The sequence below is a fragment of the Prunus avium genome, chromosome 1 (assembly GCF_965620075.1).
Source record: "Prunus avium chromosome 1, drPruAviu1.hap1.1, whole genome shotgun sequence".
Taxonomy (NCBI): Eukaryota; Viridiplantae; Streptophyta; class Magnoliopsida; order Rosales; family Rosaceae; genus Prunus; species Prunus avium.
In genome coordinates this window covers 9968917-9989582 of record NC_142284.1, presented here as the reverse complement: position 1 = coordinate 9989582, position 20666 = coordinate 9968917, and the positions used below count along the sequence as shown (strand labels likewise).

Genomic DNA, 20666 nt, shown 5'->3' with positions numbered 1-20666 from the left:
ATTTAGAAAGTGGTTTTTAATTGTGTTCTATTGAATCATATGAGTTTAATCATATTAGGGGTTTGACATTATCAATCCGTACCCTAACAATATGATTGGAAACATTGTATAAGAGAAGGACCGTATTGCATTGCAATTCCAACTGAATAGGTTCTTCATCTATTCTAATTAGCTTGGGTAGCCATGATATATTGCTAGATGTCACTCTTGGCTTGTGGAAGTCCTAGGACTGATTGTGATCAATCCAAAATAAAGGAAGAATTAAAAAGGGGTTTTAATTCCAGTTGGTTAGAAAGAGTTCTAATGTTTTCCCACTGCCTTGCTAAATTAGAACCTAATGGATCGCACACCTTAAATGGTTAACTTTGAGTAACACAAATGAGAATGAGGAAATCAATTTGATTGATTTGATGTGGATGATTTACTACGTGTAAAAATATATTTGGGCCTCGATAATAGTTAGAGGGAAGCCCAAATGGTTGGGTATCAAGCCCAAGGGCTTAAGACACCTAAATATTATGGTTTAAGTGTCATAAGGCCCAATTTTGGAAGCCCAATGGGGTTTGGCCGAAAATGGTTAAGTGCATGTGTATGGGAATTGTTTCTATAAGCTCATTTGACACACAAACACAATCCAACATCAACCAAAAAGAGGTTTGGGAGATCAAAGAGAGATAGTTGTGAGTTTTTCAAGAGTGAAACACAATCTTCTTTCAAAGGGGTTTAGATTGAAACCAATCTTGAGAATCTTGTACTAGCATCCTTGTATTCTCAAGATACCTCTTCTCATCTCAAGGTTTCATTGGTGTGGAGACTTAGAGGCCATATACTTTTGTGGCTCACAAGGAGGAGAAAGATCAAGAGGAGATCAACAAAGGAAAATCATCAAGAGAAGACCAAAACACAACTTGGTTCATATAATTGCTTCAAGGGTAATTAGATCTTATCCTTTCTCTTGAATTTTCATTTATGAAAAACATATCAATGTTCATGGCTTAAGATACTTGGAAGAAGTTTTGTTTTTGAATTTAAACAACCACCATATTCTTCCGCTGCGATTAATTTGATTAAATGCATGTTTAATATTCAAATGAACTTCTTAAAAATGTTTTAAAACCAACATGAATTTTCCTACAAACTGCCACTACTCCTAAGAAAGCAAGTAAAAGTATTGAAAATGCATTACAAGAAGATAAATGACTAGAAGTAAATGACAGGAAAATATAATCTGCTCCATGGGAGGCTTGTGTTTGGTGTTGAACCCTTTAAATGTAGTTGAAGCTTGTTATTTATAGGGAAGGTTTTGAGGAGACAATGAAACTGAAAATCTGCATGGTGAGGTTGATCAGAGCTAGTGGGCAGTCGAGTCGGTATTTGGGAACGTGAAGCATGGTGGTGTGACACCCATAAACCCCGGCGGCCGCCTTGGTGGTGGGCTCTGCATCTCGGGCCTTGGAAGAGCATTTAATGCCCTGGTATGATGATTGGTGGCTTAGCCTTACAAAATCATGGGATTTTCGCACCTAATCCCTGATTTTACTCGCCATATCTGACTTCAATCACGTCCCCTCTTTCTTGGCTCATTAAATGCTCCTACGTGGATCATGGGCTTTCTGCTGTGATCTGAGGCATTACTTCATTAAATAAAACGTGGGACCTCAATGCCATGAGGCGACGCCACTTGACTTTCCTACTTTGGCCGTATATCTGAGTAGTTTTGTTCTCGGCCGGGATTACCGAGGCCGCGATGACTTTGAATTATAACCTACCTTTATTTTTAACAAAAGGAAGGGAACGATGACCTGTAACGTTCGGCCGTAAATGGACGCTAGGGCCGAGAGGAGATTCCTTCGGTCAGTCTCCTTCGGTCAGATTTATTAGGCACAAACAAGAATTATACTTGCACTATGATGATCACCATTGAAAATTAGGGGCACCTAGGGATGGCAACGGGTCAAGTAGAGGCCGGGTATGACAATACCATCCCCGTCCCCGCTCTCCATCCCCGTCCCCGTCCCCTAACCCATCCCCGTTTAATAGGTTTCGGAGAATCCCCGTCCCCATCCCCGTAGGGAGACTATCCCCCATACCCGCCCCTAATCCCCGATTTTTTTTGCATAAAAAATATTTATCATGCATTTTAACATTAAGTTTCATATTAAATTATCATTCAACACATCCAAATTAACTATAAAGTTTATCTCAAGTATTCAAAATCACATCAATATGAAATTTCAAAGAAGATTATGAAGAATTAGGAGAAGGAGGTTAACTTAGGGTTAAACATAAATATTATATTTATTTATTTATTTATTTGAATATAAACATATATATTTTCGGGTCGGGTTCGGGGATGTGGACGCCAATACCATCCCCTCCCAATACCCGTCGGGGATTTTTCAAGTTCAGAGATCCCCATACCCGATACCCGTTTGGCCCCGAAATCTTCCCCCGTTAGAGTCGGGGATCCCCAATCATGTTCCACCTTTTTTTATCATCTCTATCTCTACTTTTATGTTTGCTGTAAAGGGAATAAATTTTGAAATTACCTAGAAGGTGAATACCCTGTTATCATTGTAAGAGTACAAGAATCAGGTTTTTTATTATTTTTATGCGCTAGCGGGCCCGGTGTATGGTAGGTGATAAGTGAATCACATGGGCGGTTGGGGAGAGAAAAAAGTAAATAACATGGTCTTCAGCTTTTATTGGCAAGGGGCCCACTCGGGCTCAAGAGCCTGCCAGCCTCCTGTACCCGCTAGTGGGCTTCGTCGTCATCTATAGAAAGAGAATTGAATCCGGTGAAAATATCATAATAGGACTAATAATACATTATTGACATTGAAATAATAATTGAGAATTTCACTACCAAAATTCTATTTTCATAAACTTCCAATTTTTCTACTCTGCACTACTCGAAGAATTTAGTTATATTTAGTGTTGTACTCAATGGCGGTTCCAGGATTCGAAAGCCGATTGGGCAAAACTTATATATTAAATTTGACGGTACGAGTGAATTTCATTAATAAATATAAAAAGATATAATAAGAAGAGGGGACGTAATGAGTCTTACCCTCAAATGTATCTATATCTACTAATACAAAAACTAAAATAAAAACCAAAAGTAAAATTAAAAGAAAAAATTAGAAAAAATCAAACAAATATTTATTTCACATTTTTTTTAAAAAGGAGGAAAATGGGAATGAAGAGGCCATTTTTTTTATGTGTTGGCAGAGCTGGGTTTATATCAAGATAAATGGAAAGGAAGAAAATTGGATGACCTATGGTTTTTTTTTCCTAAGTTGTGACCTTCTTTCTCCCCTTGTTTCCTTTTTATAGAGGTCCATTATGATACCCGTTTCTGGCTTTCCACATCGAGCTCCACAGCCCTATTAGTCAAGTTACGTAGTTTTTAAAACAGCTGTCTTTGTGCAAGAAAAAAAAATTTATAGGCCGGGTTGGAGTTTGTGCGAGAGAAAAAAAAAATAATCATAAGTAGTGTAGGTAATTTTTTTTAACAACAAGAGAGAAATAAAAGGAAGAAAAAATAAAGAGAGAAGGAAAAAGAATAAAAACAAAAAAGAGAAAGAGGAGAGAAGATAGAAGGAAAAGAACGAAAAAAAAATAAGAGAAGAGAGATGATAGATGAGAGAAGGAAAAGAAAAAAAAAAAAAAAAAAGAGGGAGAGAAGAGAGGAGAAAAAGAATGAGAGAGAGAGAGAGAGAGAAAGAAAATGTTTAATTTAAGTGGGCTGGACATATGTAGTGTAGGTAATATTTTTTTAGCAAAATTTTGGGTCGGGCATGAGCCCAGCCTGCCATAGGCTAGAAACGCCCATGGTTATACTGTTAACTCTTTGATCAATACTGAGATCAAAACCGTCACGCGAGTCATTTCAACTCAATTCGTGGGTTTGTCAGGTCGAGAAGCTGACTCTAATACTATGAAAGAAGTTGAAGTTTCAAATCAAAATCAACTAGCAATAGGGGAAGTAGCTCAACTCCATATAAGTTCTTGATGAATTTATTAACTTTCCAATGTGAGACATTTCTTCACATTCGCACATGGATTAATACATAGGACATGAAGCGCATAGGTATACTATGGTTGGTTCATGGAAATTTGAGAAGCATATAATGCAACAAGATTTACAGGGAAAGATGACTTGCAGTCTGGTGGTGCGATAGATGTGATATTGATAAATTTTGGGATTTTGAATTTTCTAAAAGAAATATCAATCACTATTTAATAAATTAAAATTGAATGTGAAAATAACAAGTAGCTAAATGATAAGTAACTAGTTTTGGGTTTCGATTTTTTTAATTAATTTTTAGAGTATATTTCATTATTTAATATCATAAATAATTATTTAAAGAAAAATACACACAAAATTAAAAATTGAAACGCATCAAATTACATAACCAATACAATCAAAGAGATTGGGACTTACATCGAACATCTGATCTAAATACAATTCATTTACCCAGAACAACTGCGATCAAATTGGATAAACTCATTTACCAAAATCCACAACAACAAAAATGAAGCCAGAAGGGGATAGAGAGGTGGAGAAAATAAGACATTGTTACCAAGAACAAAACAAACGGAGAGATTAAACTCATCAAACACCATATTGGATTTTAGTCAATTTTAATTGAAGAAGAACAGTCCAGTCTACTCCAGTACAACCAACCAAGCAGGCCTAATTAGTTAATACTTCTTCGTCATCTTCAGAACTGGAGGCCGAGTCGGTTTCTCCGCTACTGGAGTGGACTTGTTTTCCTTTCTCCTGGTGGTGGCCTTTATAGATGTGGGTGTTGTTGCCAAACCCAAAAATTCCTACCTTGCCCGATTTATTCGCCTTAATTTCATTCCCAACAATGCTGAAGTCATTGCCTCTTCTGCCCTTGTTTGTTTTTCTCTTACTAGTCTCATTCTCTTGCTGCAGAGTGGCATTAGTTTTGGAACTCATTCTCGAGTTGTTGCTGTTTTCTTGGTCGATGCTCGCTTTAGAATCCTCAGAAGAACCTTGTTTCTTCTGATCACCAATCGGAGGCTTCAGAAATAGGTGGCCGGTAGACATATTTTTCACCTTGGCTTCATATTGTTAGCTTATCAGTCCTTTATAGAAGAATAATGGGCTCACTTGCCATCATTCAGTATGATTATGATTTATTTATTTACAAATTAATCATGCTAATAGCCTCTAGAAAACATATACCCCTTTCAATATTGATCAATTGCTAAAAAATATTCGTCCAAAAAAAAATCATTTAAAAAAAAAAATACAAAATACAAATGATAATCTAAACTATAATAGAATAGGGTTTCTCATACACACACTACAAGGTGTCATGAAGATTCAAACATGAAACCATTGATCTAAAGTCAATGCCCTTTTCCACTAGACTAGACTCCGTTAACGCCACAACTTTTATATATATATATATATATATATATATATATATATTATTGTACTAGATTAAGCACTCCCTTATTTCATTTTCTTTTCATTTGATAAGCAGAGTTAGATTTTTATGTTCTCACTGTCGCACCGTCATGCAGTGTTATTAGCCCATCCTCCAGTGTCCTCGAATTGCCCCAAGCCCCACTCTTGCCAACCATTCTCCTCTCTCTATGACCCTCTTCTCTTTCATCATTTCACCTGCCTTCCTATTCTTTTCACTAAAACACAAGCCAAATTCTCAACACATTTTCAATGGGAGGGTAGATGTTTTGTTGCGAGTCTGTGACTTGAGTAGAGGTTTGTTATTTTCCCATTTTCTTTTCTTTTTAAAATTTAAAATTTTAGTTTAGGAGTTTTTTGTTTCATTAAGAGAAATACTGAATATTCCTAAAAAGCGGTCATATGCAACGCACATGTGACTTTTTGGACGAAAACTTGGACGCCATCAAGGTGTAGTGATAAATTATGAATTTGAAACATTAAGATGACACTTCTTTAAAAGTTTTTATAAAAGTAATAAATTAAAATTAATGTATAAGTTCAAGTAGCCCTAAACCCTAAAAAAAAAAATATTGAGGAACCGTTTGTCATAAACTCCTATACCAAAGCCTATGCAAACTTTATCCTAAACTGTCTTCAACCCTCAAGTTGCTCTATTGTTTGGTACCCAAGACGATAGATAACTTTCATTTTGTGATTAAGTAGAAAAGAAAGAGAGAGTATCAGTGCTCGTTATAGAATGAGCTCTGGGGAGGATAGGAGCAAGGTATCAAAATATCGGTTGTTTTGGAAATATTGGGAGTTTGAAAATGTGGAAATTTCAACGGAAATTTTGATAAAAATTGAATAAAAGTCATGAAAATTGTTAGAAAAATATGAAAATCTTGAATGAAACTTGGACATGTTCATTTAATCAATTATCTACTAATTTAATAAAAGAAATTGAAACAACTTAAGAGATATTTAGTTATATACCCATTTTTAGCACCATTTAATTTCTATAAACAACCCCAAAAGAAAAAACCCAAAAAATGACTACTGGCCCTAGTTAATTTAATTTTGATTATTAAATTACTTTGATGCCCTATTGATGAGGTTTTGAGGTTGAGCTTGTTTTAAGAAATCAATGACATTTTTGTAATTGAAAGGAACTTCGAAGCCTCTTTGTTGTGTTGTAAATGAGTTTTGGGGTGTATTTCTAAAGTTTATTTCATATAAGTTTTCTTTTATAATTTGGGCCCTATATTGGGTATAATAGTGAATCTCCAAAACTTAATTCCATGATGAGCTTGTGTGACTAATTACATACTAACAGCACTTTCACTAATTACAAACTTTGCAAGAGAAAAAAAAATCAAGATTTTTATGATGAAAAAACAAAGAGATAAAATATTTATAAACAAAATAATAATCTTAATTAAGATTTTAGGATATTTGTGAGAAAGATCTATAAGAAAGATGGGGGATTGTTGGGGAAAAAAAAAAGGAGCGGGAAGCACGTATACATTTAATAAGAGTTGAAGCCTTTAGCAAGTCAAGCTTCAGCTCAGTTGGTAGAAAGGTCTGGTGGCAATTCATTGGTGGAAGGGGCTCGAATCACCCAGTGTTAAATTGTTGGAATTTTTAAAATCTAACGGATGCGCGATAAAGAGGAGCATCTACCTGTATCGCCAAAATCTCGATAATGGATTAGTGTCTATAATGCTCGCAGACCAATGAAGCAAAGGTATTTGTATGACTCAAGCAGTGAATCATTTACTTATTTATTTGAATAAATTTGCTATTATTTTTGCTCAAGAGACTTTTGACATGTCCAGAATGCTTTAACTGATCCTCAACGTGTTCGAACACCTGCCATCACTGATTACTGGAAGCCCCTGGCTGACGATGTAATGCAAGCACTCTTTGCTTCTCAATGTCCAACTAATATGCTGTTTGTGTGTGTATCAGTGTTCTTTATGTTTATTTAGGAGACCTGTTGTTTCTGGTTTCTACAAGTGAGTTAAAAACTAGTGCATTCTTTTTATTTTCCAAAGAACGTAAGGGAGGACGCCAACTTCTGGATTTTCCTTCCTATTTATGTTTAAGCGTGAACGCGGACAGTGTTCTTTATGTTTATTTAGGAGACCTGTTGTTTCTGGTTTCTACAAGAATCTTTAACAATACAAGGGTCTACATTTAAAAATATTTTTGGCCCTAGGCCACTCAAAAGTCAGAGACGGCTCTTTTCTCATACTAGGTTATTTTGACAAGTTTCCTTAATTTATCATGACTTTATCGACAATTATATAAAAGATATACAAATATTAAAAATATGGCCTCTCCCTTGGTCCAAGGCCCTAAGCTATCACCTTCGGGGCCAGGCCCAGGGTTGGCCTCATACTTTATTATGGTGCTGAACATGGCGCCCGAGTTCAACTGATGGGGATTATAATGCGATATTCCAACAAACCAAAAAAAAACTAACTTCTTCATATAGAAACCTAGAAAAATCACTGAAAACTACTTCAAGGATGAAATCACAAAAGCCAATCTGCATGATGCAACAGAAGTGCAGATTTTTTTTATTTGAATCGCCATTCTCCCAGCTTCTACAATGAGAGTAGTTGCAGAAGTCCCATCAATAGCACTGGAAGCAACTAGCTTGCGGAGAAGAGAGAGAATGTCTTGAAGAAGTGAATAGAGAGACGAAGCTCGACGATTTGGAGGTTGAAAATGAAGACGTCGGTGCTCGCGTCGCGTGCTCGTTACTCGCATGTTTTTGGCTCTTAATTTGGGCTGGGACCTTGATTTTAGGAGGACTAAAATAGGCCCACCCAATCCAGGTCTTAATTCAGACTTTGTTTGGACTAGGGGAGGACTACTAGTTCTAAATAGTCCAATCCCTATCCTAGTCCAATGTAACAAACGTGCCTTTGTTTAGTTTAGTTACCAAGCTAAGCTATGCGCGCGGTATCCCCAGACTTTGAATATTCTTCTGTAAACCTATACATCTACCACCTATTAGCACAATAAACCAAGAGCAAGAAAACTCTCAGCAGCACCCATGAATCATGATAAACCACCTTTTGATCATATTCCAGCAAGGACTCTCGTACACCATTTGCTGCTGGCAAATGATCAAGACAGCTCTCCTCTTTGTCCTTACGCAGAACCTTAGTATATATAGCCCTAGGGTTGTGTTAATATATGTTAACGGATGAATTTGTACCTAACGGATTAAGACATAATCACACACATAACACCACTGTTTGAGTGGTTCACCCATAATGAGGCCAGGTCACTCATGAAAATGGCATAGAAGATTTGGTCACTTGAACTATGTTAGCCTGAAGATGCTACAAGATAAAGAAATGGTGGTTGGACTTTCTAAGTTGGAAAGTTTTGGAGATGTGTGTGAGGGCTGTGCTATGGGCAAGGCTCACAAAGAAGCATTTGACAAAACTAAAGTGTGGAGAGCTTCACAACCATTGGAGTTAGTACACTCAGATTCATGTGGCCCGATGCAGGTCACTACACTTGGAGGAAATAGATATTTCCTCACCTTCATTGATGATCATACAAAGAAGTGTTGGGTGTTCTTTTTGCAACACAAATCATGTGCTCAGTGTTCAAAATATTTAAAGCCATGGTGGAGTTGCAAAGTGGATTTCAGATCAAGAAGCTAAGATCAGACATAGGTGGTAAATACACTTCAACAAAATTCAGCAAGTTCTGTGAAGACTTGGGGCTTGAAAGGCAATTAACAATGGCCTATTCTCCTCAACAACATGAAGTTGCAGAGAGGAAGAAAATAACCATTGTGGAGATGGCTAGAACAATGCGTCATGAAAAGAGAATGCCTACCAAGTACAAGGGCTCTTAAGAACAAGACCCCATTTGAAGCATTCAGTGGAAGAAAACCTGGAGTAAAGCATATGAGAGTGTTTGGTTATCTCTGCTATACTCATATTCCATCTTAGCAGAGGCATAAGTTAGAAGAAACTAGTGAGAAGGGAGTCTTTGTTGGATATGGAACCTGTGAGAAAGGGTACAGGGTGTTTAAACTAAGAATTCAGAAAGTAATTGTGTCAAAAAGTGTGATATTTGATGAGAAATCTCTCTGGAATTGGGAAACAATTAATGACGATGTGCACATGTCAATTCCTTGGAACAATAGTGAGGAAGCGGGGATGACTGAAGACGAGATGGAGTTTGATTCTCCTAATCAAACTCTATCTTCTCCATGTGCCCGACCTTCATCAAATGATGCCTCACCAAGTACCCGATCTTCATTAAATGGTGTTCCACCAAGTGCCCGATCTACATCAAATGAAGCTGAAACGTCTGAACTTTATGATCACACACCTATGAAGTGGAAGAATCTAAATGACATCTTTGCACAATGCAAAGTAAGCATTGTGGAACCTGAAAACTTTGCTGAAGCAACTCAAGATGAGGCTTGGAATCAAGCAATGAGAGAATATATCACAATGATCGAGAAGAATTCTACATGGGAGATGGTTAACAGACATGGTAACAAGCCAATTGTGGGTGTAAGATGGATCTTCAAGATAAAACTAAATCTTAATGGTTCTATCCAAAAGCACAAGGCACGACTTGTAGCTAAGGGATGCACACAGAAGCCGGGAGTAGATTTCAACGAAACTTTTGCTCCAGTGGCCAGATTGGATACAATTAGAACTCTATTTGCTTTGGTTGCTCAAAGGAATTGGAAACTTTTCCAATTGGATGTGAAATCAGCATTTTTAAATGGAGTGTTGAAGGAGGAAGTTTACATCAAGCAACCTAAAGGTTTTGAAGTTAAGGGAGCAGAAGACAAGGTGTATAAGTTGAAGAAGGCTCTCTATGGTTTGAAGCAGGCATCAAGGGCTTGGAATGGTGAAATTGACACTTATCTACTCAAATGTGGATTTCAAAGGAGTATAAGCGAAGCTACTCTGTATGTGAAGACTAAAGAAGGTATTAGTACAGTCATTATGTCAATATATGTGGATGACATTGTGTACACTGGAAGCAACAGTGAAATGATGAAAGAGTTTAAGGAGGATATGATGATTAAGTATAAGATGACCGATCTGGGCTTGCTGCATCATTTCCTAGGAATGGGGGTAATCCAGAAAGAAGGGAGAATCTTCATTCATCAACATAAGTATGCCAAGACTCTGCTTGACAGATTTGGTTTGAAGGATTGCCAACTAGCGAGCACACCACTAGTTCCAATAGAAAAACTCAAAAGAGAAGACGAAAGTGAACTTGCAGATGAGGAGACCTATAGGAAAATTGTGGGGAGTTTACTGTATCTTACAACAACCAGGCCGGACATTATGTATTCAGCTAGTTTGCTTGCCCGATTTATGCATGGTCCCTCAAAGAAGCATTTTGGAGCTGCAAGAAGAGTACTGAGATATGTGCAAGGAACTTTGGATTATGGCATTGAATATGAGTCTAGAAAGCTAGCTATGTTGATTGGATTTTGTGATAGTGATTGGAGTGGTTCAGAAGATGACATGAAAAGCACATCGGGCTATGCCTTTCATTTGGCAGTGGTGCATTTTCTTAGGCCTCAGTAAAGGAAAATAGTGTTGCTCAACTGCAGAGGCTAAATATGTCAGTGCTGCAGAAGCAACAACTCAAGCAATTTAGCTAAGATTAGTGCTGGAGATTTTGGAGAAGAACAACTTGAAGCTACACCAATCAAGTGTGACAACACATCGATTATAGCCATGTCCAAGAATCCTGTGTTCCATCAAAGGTCAAAGCACATAGGAAGAAAGTTCCATTTCATTATAGATGCAATTCAAGAAGGAGTGGTGGTTCTGATCTATTACAAAGGTCAAGATCAAGTTGCAGACATCTTCAGGAAGGCATTATCAAAGGAAAGGTTCTGCATTCTAAGAGAGCTTCTTGGAGTGAAATCAGCAAACCATTTAGAAGGGAGTGTTGATGTGTAAATTGGTTTTACTGATTTACTTTTACTGTTTTACTGTTTACAGCTGGAATGTCTAAGTAACAGCTTAGATTCTTTTTCTATTAGGAGAATTTTGTGTGGCTCAAATGCCTATAGGAAATTGCCAAGTGTCATGCACACATTGGTGGCTCAATTTTGTAATGATTTGGATGTAGTTGTTTTTGCTATGCATACAAACTTTCATTTGCTGAGCTATTTTCAGCAACAACATATTCGGTTTTGCATAAATAATTCTTCCAACTCATTCTTTCATCTCCTTCCCTTTTCTCTATAAAATCCAAATCAGTACCTAATATTCCAACAAGAGATGCTTGAGAGCTATAGTAGAAGAGAAATAGAGAGCTTGGGAGAGCTTTGGATAGCTCTTAGAGAAGTAGAGAATGGCAGCTGATGGTCCCCTTGCTTGGAGGTGGTGAGTTCCCTTTTATAGACCAAGTTGGAGTAGATAAGGTTGCTTGATTGTTGGGATTTTTGCATGGCTCCCCTTGATTTGGGGTCTTGGGCATTGAGAATGCATAGGAGGTGGCATGGCTACTCTTTATTTGTTGGGATGTGAGATATGACAAGCAAGGGTTATCCCTTGATTTGTAGGATTTACTTAAGAATGACGTGAGGTCAACATGGTGTCAACAATATATACACAAACTATTATTTTGTAAAGCATTCAGAGGTGCCACATATATTATTTTTTACATGTCTAATGCTACTTTTACCACATTTTCATACTACTTTTGTGGCAGATGAGATGGACAGCCACATTAATTAAAATTATTTAACATTTTCTTTTTTCGTTATGATTTATTAACACTTAAAAAAATTGTTAATTAAACTTTCTTTATTAAAATACCATTCATAAATTTAATTGATGTGACATATGATATAGGCATACCATATCATGTGATATAAAAATATTAAAAGTGTAGCATTACTCTTTTCAAATTGATATCAATACAATCAAACTTTTTCTCTACCACACTGCAAGGTTTCCATTTTTACAAAAGCTTTCACCACCGCCGGCATCTAAATAAAGTCAATGAATCAGGGCCCCACTGGCGTCTATAGTAGATGAATCAGGGCGCCGAGAAAAAATAGCTAATAATTGGTACTTACCAAAAGCACCAAACAAATTAATTTATGCTCCACCACCAAATTATTATTATTTTCTTAGACTTCCATTAATCGCTCCTGTGTAATGATATAAAAGAATCCTTTTTCCAAAAAAAAAAATTGTTGAAAGATTAATTTTGGATGGTTTCAAACCGCGCTAGCCCTCATGGGCTCTGTTTCTATGTTAACCTATGATAATTATGTAATGATATGTAATGATATGTAAGGGTGATAATTATGTAATGAGCCCTCATGGGCTCTGTTTCTATGTTAAGGGTGAGGAAGAAGAAGAAAGAAGAAGAATAAATCAAAGATAAAAACAATTGTATTAGACTGTAATGATATGTACAATGAATGAGAGTCATATCTCTAAGATAATTACAAAGTCTAACAAGTGCTTCCTCACAGAACCACTCCAAGTAATGTATTTTCCAGCAATCACTTGCCTTTTTCATTTTTACTGGAGGCCGAGTTGGTTTCTCTATTGGCCATGGAGTCGACTTGTTTTTCTTTCTCGTGGCCTTTTATGGACGTGGGTGTTGCCAAAACCGAAAATTCCTACCCGGTCAGCTTTGCTCCCCTTAATTTGATTGCCAACAATGTTGAAGACATTGCCGCTTCTGCCCTTCCTTTTCTTCCGACCTCTCACATTCTTGGAACTCATTTCTGGGGACTTGGAGCTGCTGTTTCTGTTTTGGTGGTCGATCTTCACTTCAGAAATATCCTCAGAAACCAGTTGCTTGGGATGACCAGTAGGCGTCAGAACTAGGCGGTCTGTAGGCATTTTCTTTACCTTCAGGCAATGTCTTGGCAACTCAAGTTTTTGAGGGTCTATATAGTTTTTCTTCAAGTACCTTCAATAAAAATAAGACAAACGTGAAAACATTAAGACATGTATTTGTGAACATAGTGCTTCCGAAAAAAAAAACTAATTGAATAGTGTTATTTAAGAGATCCTTCAATGGAAACCTATAACAACATATATGTTTTACTTAATAAGCGAAACACATCAATAAACCAACAGAACCAAATTTTCTCTAGACCTAGCCCTACCTGTGCCTTGACCTCTTTTGAGCTTTCGAGTCACATCGATGGTGAGTACCATACTTGTTGCCAATTAACTTTCCATGCTTCTTCTTCCGAACACTACTAGGGCTCAAGTCTTGAAAAGTAAAACAATTGATACCAACGTTGAAAGTTTCATTACGATCTCCTTTGTTTCGGCTAACTCGATTGCCGCACACTTTATAACATGTCTTGTTAATAATGTCATAAGGCTTGCTTTTCTTGAGCTTCTTTTTAAGCACAGCATCATAATCAGGAGCGTGCTGTGACATTGGGTAGTTATAGACAGCAGGAGCATGCTTCGATTGATAATTATAGAGTGCAGGAGACAGAGTATGATATTGATCGTGACATCCATATAATGGAGGGCCAGGAACAGAAGCTGCATGATTGGCGTAAATATTATAATACTGATTGGGAACTGGTGCAGGACAAGGACATCCAGGAGGACTAGTAAAGCAGTTGGTGTTGTATAATACTGGCTCTGGACAAAAGTGCAGTATTGGCACAAAGCATGCGTACAGCAGATGGGTGGGTTCCATTTTGTTTTTGAGAGGCTTAAAATTAAAGTTCATAGAATAATTAATCGGATCTGCTTAAATTGTTAGATAGCGGATGGTCTCACTCAATGTGTTATATAGTTATAAATGATGAAGGAGCTAGCCTGGAGTTTTCATTTGCCATTTACTTCCTACTTACATAGAACTTTACCTTCCGTGTCTAAGTGTCTTAATCTTTTTCTTTCCCCCGGTGACAAACGGAACCTTCACAACCACGGAAAATACAAGGGGGTGATTTGTGTATTTCAGAGCGGTAGATGAAAAAGAGATTTCCATATGCTCTTGTCGCGTTTGAGTAATAAGAACGTTAGACAAAGAGAGATTTCTTCCAATTTTGTCCCCAGGGCAGAACTAATATTTTATTTTTTCTTTTATAGGGGTGGGCTATTATTTCTTATGCGGGTAAAGATCTGAATAAAATTTCATTCACATGCTCAAAGAAGAAAACTTGAAGCTTGAAATGTTTGTGGTATGGTATGGCTAACAGGAGATCTACTTTTATAGGATAAGGTAATTTTTGCTTCGATGGACTAGGCTAATTTTTGTGGAATGAGCCCACCCGCCTTTGATACTCATTTGATGTTTCAATTTGAATTGGATAAAAGTTGAGTCCAAGTCAATCCTTGACAAGTAAGAGATGATGTTTTTGTTAGCCAAAAATTTTAAATTTTGATGTTGCATGTTTAGGTATTCAACGAGCCGAAGAGCAAAGGCTTTCGTTTTGTTAGCTAGGACATAGAGCATATGCCATGACTGTTGAATGCTGGCCCAAATTATTGTCCCTGCTTTCTTTCCTTTGATGCAGCGAAAGTTGTGGTTTGTTGATAGAGTTATTTATTAACTATTGGACAAAGGAAAGAGGAAGCATGCAGCAAATCACGTGGGAAAGTTTTGAATGTTGGTGTGGAACAGCTAGTGGAGAACATTCAGCAGGAAGTGCCGAAATGTTTGACTCAAATATGATGTGGGTGGTTTTGGCATTATTTTAATGGCACTATTTGTTCCCCCTTTTGTCATCTGTATGTGAGTGATTTGGGTGTATTTGGAATTTGGGTTGTGAGGGTTAAACTATGTAAACCCTAGGATAGGTGAGAGAGTTAATCTCCTTTGTTTGTAATCTCCTTTGGGATATTAGTGGAAATTTTTGCCATCTTTGAACTGGATGTCGGCTACACATGGGCTGAACCAGTATAATCCTTGTGTCTCTTAGATTTTTGTATTTCATATTTTGCTCTTATTGTTTCAATGGTTTCATATTCATCATTTCAGTGCAATCCGCTTCCACTGCGCACAACAATGACCCTGTCTGGTTCGCGAAAAGAATTTGATGGGAAATAATTTCCCATGTCTTTTCCCAATGGATGAGAAATGGAAGATTCATTTCCCATATTTGGTCATGTTGGGAAAATAACAAGAAAATACCACTTCATTTCATTTCCCATGTTTGGCTTGCATAGGAAGGAATGTAAAAGAAAGTTTGTTTAATTTTTGAATTACACCCATATTAGATAAAATTAAATAAAAAAAATTATTTAATACTATATTGTAATTCTAAATTGTTACTGTGGACAAAATGTGCATTTAATGCTACTTTAATTTTACATGGGAAGGGAAAATGAAACCCCTTGAGGGGTGGAGGGTTGCATTTTCCCCCTATTTTCCCATGTACCAGGCAACCATTTCTTATGGACTTACTTAAAATGGGATATTCCCAAACCTCATTTCATATGAACCAAACGGCCCTGAATGGAATGTGGCAGCTAGTGTAGTTCTAGTTTGTTCATTTTTAAGACTCTTATAGGGTCCATTTAGATGTAGTGATTCCAAATTTAAGAGTTTGGATGTCATTACAAAGTTTAATTTGTTTATTTCAAAGGGTGTATTCAATTAAGATTTTAGAAGAGTTCAATGGAGTTACTAAGTTTATAGAGTTCAATATATTTTAATTGATTTCTATAAACTCCACATAGAGTTTGACTAAATTTCTGAATTGATTTGAATGGTGTTTGTTAGAGTTTTATCATAGATTTGAAAAAAGTAGATTAGAGTTCTAAAATGTTATTTTCTTATTTACTTTTTTTTTTGGGCTATTTATTATTTTTCCAGATTTTCAAAATAGAAAAATACCTTTACAAAAACATAACATCCAAACATTATACATCAAAAGAAAATAAAAAAGAGCATCTGTTTTGTTCAAATGTGCAACCAAATAAGGATTTATGTCCACGTGTTTATGAAAAATGTGCAAAAGTCAAAACATAAAAGTTAATTCATGACCAAAAAAATGATAAGTAAACTACAATTATATATGCATAAAAACGAACAGGTATCTGCTTCAATGCTCAGCTTTGACTCCCGTCATTCATAGCATCTCTCCACATATCTAAAGATACTCCAACCCTCCATTGGTTAGAATTTTTGCGTTGTTGTTCTTGGGTTTGAAAAACTTGGTCATAATTATTTCCTTCATTTCCTAGTAACAATGACGATTTTGAATGGCCGTTGTCTCCTTCAATAGGAAATTCATCACAATGACACTCCTTGTGCAGAAAATTGTGCAACCCTGCACAAGCTAAGACCAAATGTTCTTGTGTCGTATATGGAAATGGAGGCGCAAACTTAAAAATTGTGAATTGTGACTTAAATATACTGAATATTCTCTCGATTACGTTTCTCAAGGAAGCATGACTAAGATTGAACAACTCAGTTGCATTTTCGGGATCACGACCTTGACCAGAAAATCTTGAAAATGACATTGAAAACCTCGAAACGGAGCTAAAAATTGACATCGATTTGGGAATCCACAATCCACTAAGAAATATTTACCTGAATATACGACATAGGTCCAATTAATATTTACAATACTACCTAATATAGACAAACATAAATAAATATGTAGCCCCCAATGGAGCCTCCAAATTTGTGTCTAGAAAAGGTGATGAAGTAAAATTTCAAGATGACAAAGTTTGGTGTGGTGTTTCATTTTGACTTGGTACAAATGCCTCATTGGTATCCTACAATCTCGTAAGTCTACTTTCTCCAACTTCATACGTTCTAGCATCGGTATTATCACCAAGTCCAATTGAGTTTTTTCTAGCAGCCATTCCATTGCCAATTGCAATTACCAAGTCCTCATAGTCTGCAAATGTTTCTCTTTGAAGATGCACTTGACTTGGGTGGGACTAGCAAAAACCAAAAATATAGAAGAAAAAAAAATTAATAACATGCAAGAAGTACGAAAGTGAAAGTTATCAATATAAAGTAATATTTCACAAAATTGAAATATAACCTTAAAGTAATTTTGCCATACTTCTTCAGTAGCTGTGAATTTCGTTGTGACAGAGTCCCACTCAAATGCAAAACTATGATGCATATGCTAAGTAAAACTGTGATATCTTTTCTTAAACCATTTTAGACGACTCTCACATTGAAGATAAGTTTTTTGACATCCAAGTTTTGCATTAAGAATAGGAAGTATCTTGCTTTCTACTATTTGCTTGCTTAGCAAACCATTAGAATCACGCCATCCACATAGCTCCGTCACTTCGAGTGATGAAAAAACTAGTATATAATAAGAAAAATTTGGTAATACTCAATATAATGCAAAATAATAAGGATATAATCAATTAGCTAGTTCTGTTTTGGGTTTAGTCATCTATTTTTGTTAGCTTGAGGTCAATCGGCCTTCTTAAGGGCTTCAGAGCCAGTGGTGGATCCACCATGGGGTCAATGGGGTCAGACAACCCCATGGCAGACCTGGAAATGGCTTAGAGGTCCCTTATTGGCCTTGGCAGCCATGGGAGATGACCCCATGGAGAAGAAGATATGCAAGCTGTGAGGGAGAATAAAGAGGGAGGAAGAAGAAGAAGACAGTGATTGAGAGGGAGAAGAAAGAGAGAGGAAGACGAGAGAGAGAGAGAGAGAGAGAGAGAGAGAGAGAGAGAGAGGAAGAAGACTGTGATTGAGATGGAGAAGAAAGAAGGATTTCGACCAAAAAAAAGGAGAAGAAGAAGGCACTGCAAACACAAATAATAATAAGAAGGGAAGAGATCTGTTAGGGTTTTTTAAAATATTTTTATAATTATGTTGGATAGACATATAAATATTAAAAGTATACATAAATAGAGTAAAGATATCACTACTATAGTGGCCTCTTAATTGAAAAAATCTTTTTGGTCAAGGGTTCAACACCCATTGTGCTCTTTTTGTTGTAATATTCTAGATATTTTATTATTTGGGTTATTTTATATATATATATATATATATGGGCTTGATTTATTGAATGATGTTTTTGTTAATTGGAATAAATTTGGCGTGTTTTTTAATTTTTTTAGCATTGTTTTTATCTTAAAAAAATTCAAAACTTTAACACTATGACTCCATGGAGTAACAATCCTGGATCCGCCACTGTTTAGAGCCTGTTTAATTTGTATTTGTAATGACGTTTTTATCCTTTTGTTTATTTTGAGCTAGATCTCTGAGTCTCAGGCTCAAAGACACACGACAGACATGGTGAGTTCGAGGTCGCGTACAAGGTCCCTCCTTCGTTCGATCGCAAAGTGGTCCTCTCTCTCTCTCTCTCTCTGAAATTCAATTTTTCTCTAAGAAGGATGAAACAATGGTGAGTAGGGCTCGTCAATGGGCCGGGCCGGGCTAGCCCGGCCCAAATTTAATGGGCTTGGGCCGGGCCGGGCCGGGCTTTAAAGAGGAGAGAGAAAATATCGGGCCGGGTCGGGCTGGGCTTTTTTAGAAAATTCAAAGCCCAAGCCCAGCCCATGAGTCGGGCTTGAAATAGCCCATCGGGCCGGGCCGGGCTAAGCCCAACGGGCCGGGCCGAAATGGGCCTAAACTTCGCTTCAAATATACTCAATTATTCGCTTTGGATGCCTTCAATTATTCGCTTTGGATGCCTTCAATTATTCGCTTTCCCTCAATTATTCCCTTCCACTGTGACTGATATTTTTTAATTTTCTCCTTCCCTTCCCCTACTGAGTCGCTCTTCCTCTTTCTCTAGGAGATTAGCCAGCAATAATCACCAACAAAAAAGATCATCAAAACCATGGCTAGTTCTCGTTCTCCCTGTGGAGCCTGCAAGTTCTTAAGAAGAAAATGTGTGATAGGGTGTATTTTTGAGCCTTATTTCTCCTATGAAGAGGGAGCTACCCATTTTTCTGTCATCCACAAGGTTTTTGGCGCAAGCAATGTGTCGAATCTTTTAGCTCACCTTCCGTTGAGCGATCGATGTGAGGCCGCAACGACAATATGGCATGAAGCTGTAGCCAGGCTTCAAGATCCCATATATGGCTGTGTTTCACATATTATTGCTCTCAAACAGCAGGTTAATCATTTAGTACCCTTTGTATGTTCAGATTGTATGTTGAAGTAAATGATGAGTATATGCTTTTGGTTTGAACTTTTCAGGTGGTCAACTTACAAGCACAGTTAGCTTTCCTCAAGGATCAAGCATATGCTGTAGCAAACCCTAATGATCAGAGTGCACACGACTTACAGGCCTATATGGAGGAATGTGACCTGATTAATGAAATTCCAAAGTGCTCTAACTACGAGGACCTTGTCACAAGCCTCACATTAATGAGAGCCAATGCTCACATTAATGAAATTCCAGAGTGCTCTAATGCTCAATCAAGCTGGAGGAAATGTTAGTTTCAAGTGTCATTATTGTCAAAGGAGGTGGGATTAGGTGTTTGTGTATTAATTATTATGTAAAGATATTTGTCTTTTTTTTCATAAATATGAGGCCTATTTTGATGTGTTTTTATATTTCCTCTTTTTTTCATAGTTCTCTATTTATATTTGTCTATATGTTTATGTCTCAATTTTTTTTTCTTTGTTCATAACTTCATAGTTCTCTTTTTTTTCTCATAAATATAAAGATATAGTTATACATCGGGCTTCATCGGGCCGGGCTTTTATGGGCGGGCCGGGCTGGGCTTCATCGGGCTTCATCGGGCCGGGCCTATGGGCCGGGCTGGGCTTCAAACACTCAAGCCCAAGCCCAGCCCAAGCCCAAGCGGGCCGGGCTTTCTCAAAGCCCATAACGGGCCGGGCCGGGCTTTTTTTCGATGGGCCGGGCGGGCCCCCGTAAGCCCATGAGCCCGCGGGCCAAATGATGAGCCCTAATGGTGAGATGAGAAAGCACATAATTTTGTTCCTTTTGTTTCCCCCAAGTACTTCTATCTGGAGTGAGTAAGGACATGCATGCATTTGATTATATCTGAATGGAGGGGTCTGACTCTGACATAGACGTTGAACTCGGGTTGGGGTGTGAGGCTTTGTCACGACATTGATTTCATGTTTTATGATTGCCGCCAGATTTGTTCTACAATTTTAGTTCAAGGTATTGGATGAATTTGCTTTCAAATAATTTGTCTAGTTCTTTTGAGAGAAACCAAATCATCTTTCTAAGGTTTGGGTTGTTTTGGAATTATCTTAAAGTGGTAAGGGTATTTTTGAAAAGAAATAAGGGAAAAAAGGAATC

The 20666-nt window shown here is 37.2% G+C and overlaps 2 long non-coding RNA genes across 2 annotated transcripts; both read right to left on the bottom strand.

Moving 5' to 3' along the window:
* Nucleotides 1-12851: 12851 nt before the first annotated feature.
* Nucleotides 12852-13828, bottom strand: LOC110771156 (uncharacterized). Its single transcript, XR_002528845.2, has 2 exons — nt 13596-13828; nt 12852-13396 (listed from the first exon to the last, which is right to left on the bottom strand). It is a non-coding gene; the product is annotated as an uncharacterized LOC110771156 (long non-coding RNA).
* A 3131-nt stretch (nt 13829-16959) lies between these two features.
* On the bottom strand, nt 16960-18417 carry LOC148297258 (uncharacterized). Its single transcript, XR_015835834.1, has 2 exons — nt 17457-18417; nt 16960-17349 (listed from the first exon to the last, which is right to left on the bottom strand). It is a non-coding gene; the product is annotated as an uncharacterized LOC148297258 (long non-coding RNA).
* Nucleotides 18418-20666: the final 2249 nt, after the last annotated feature.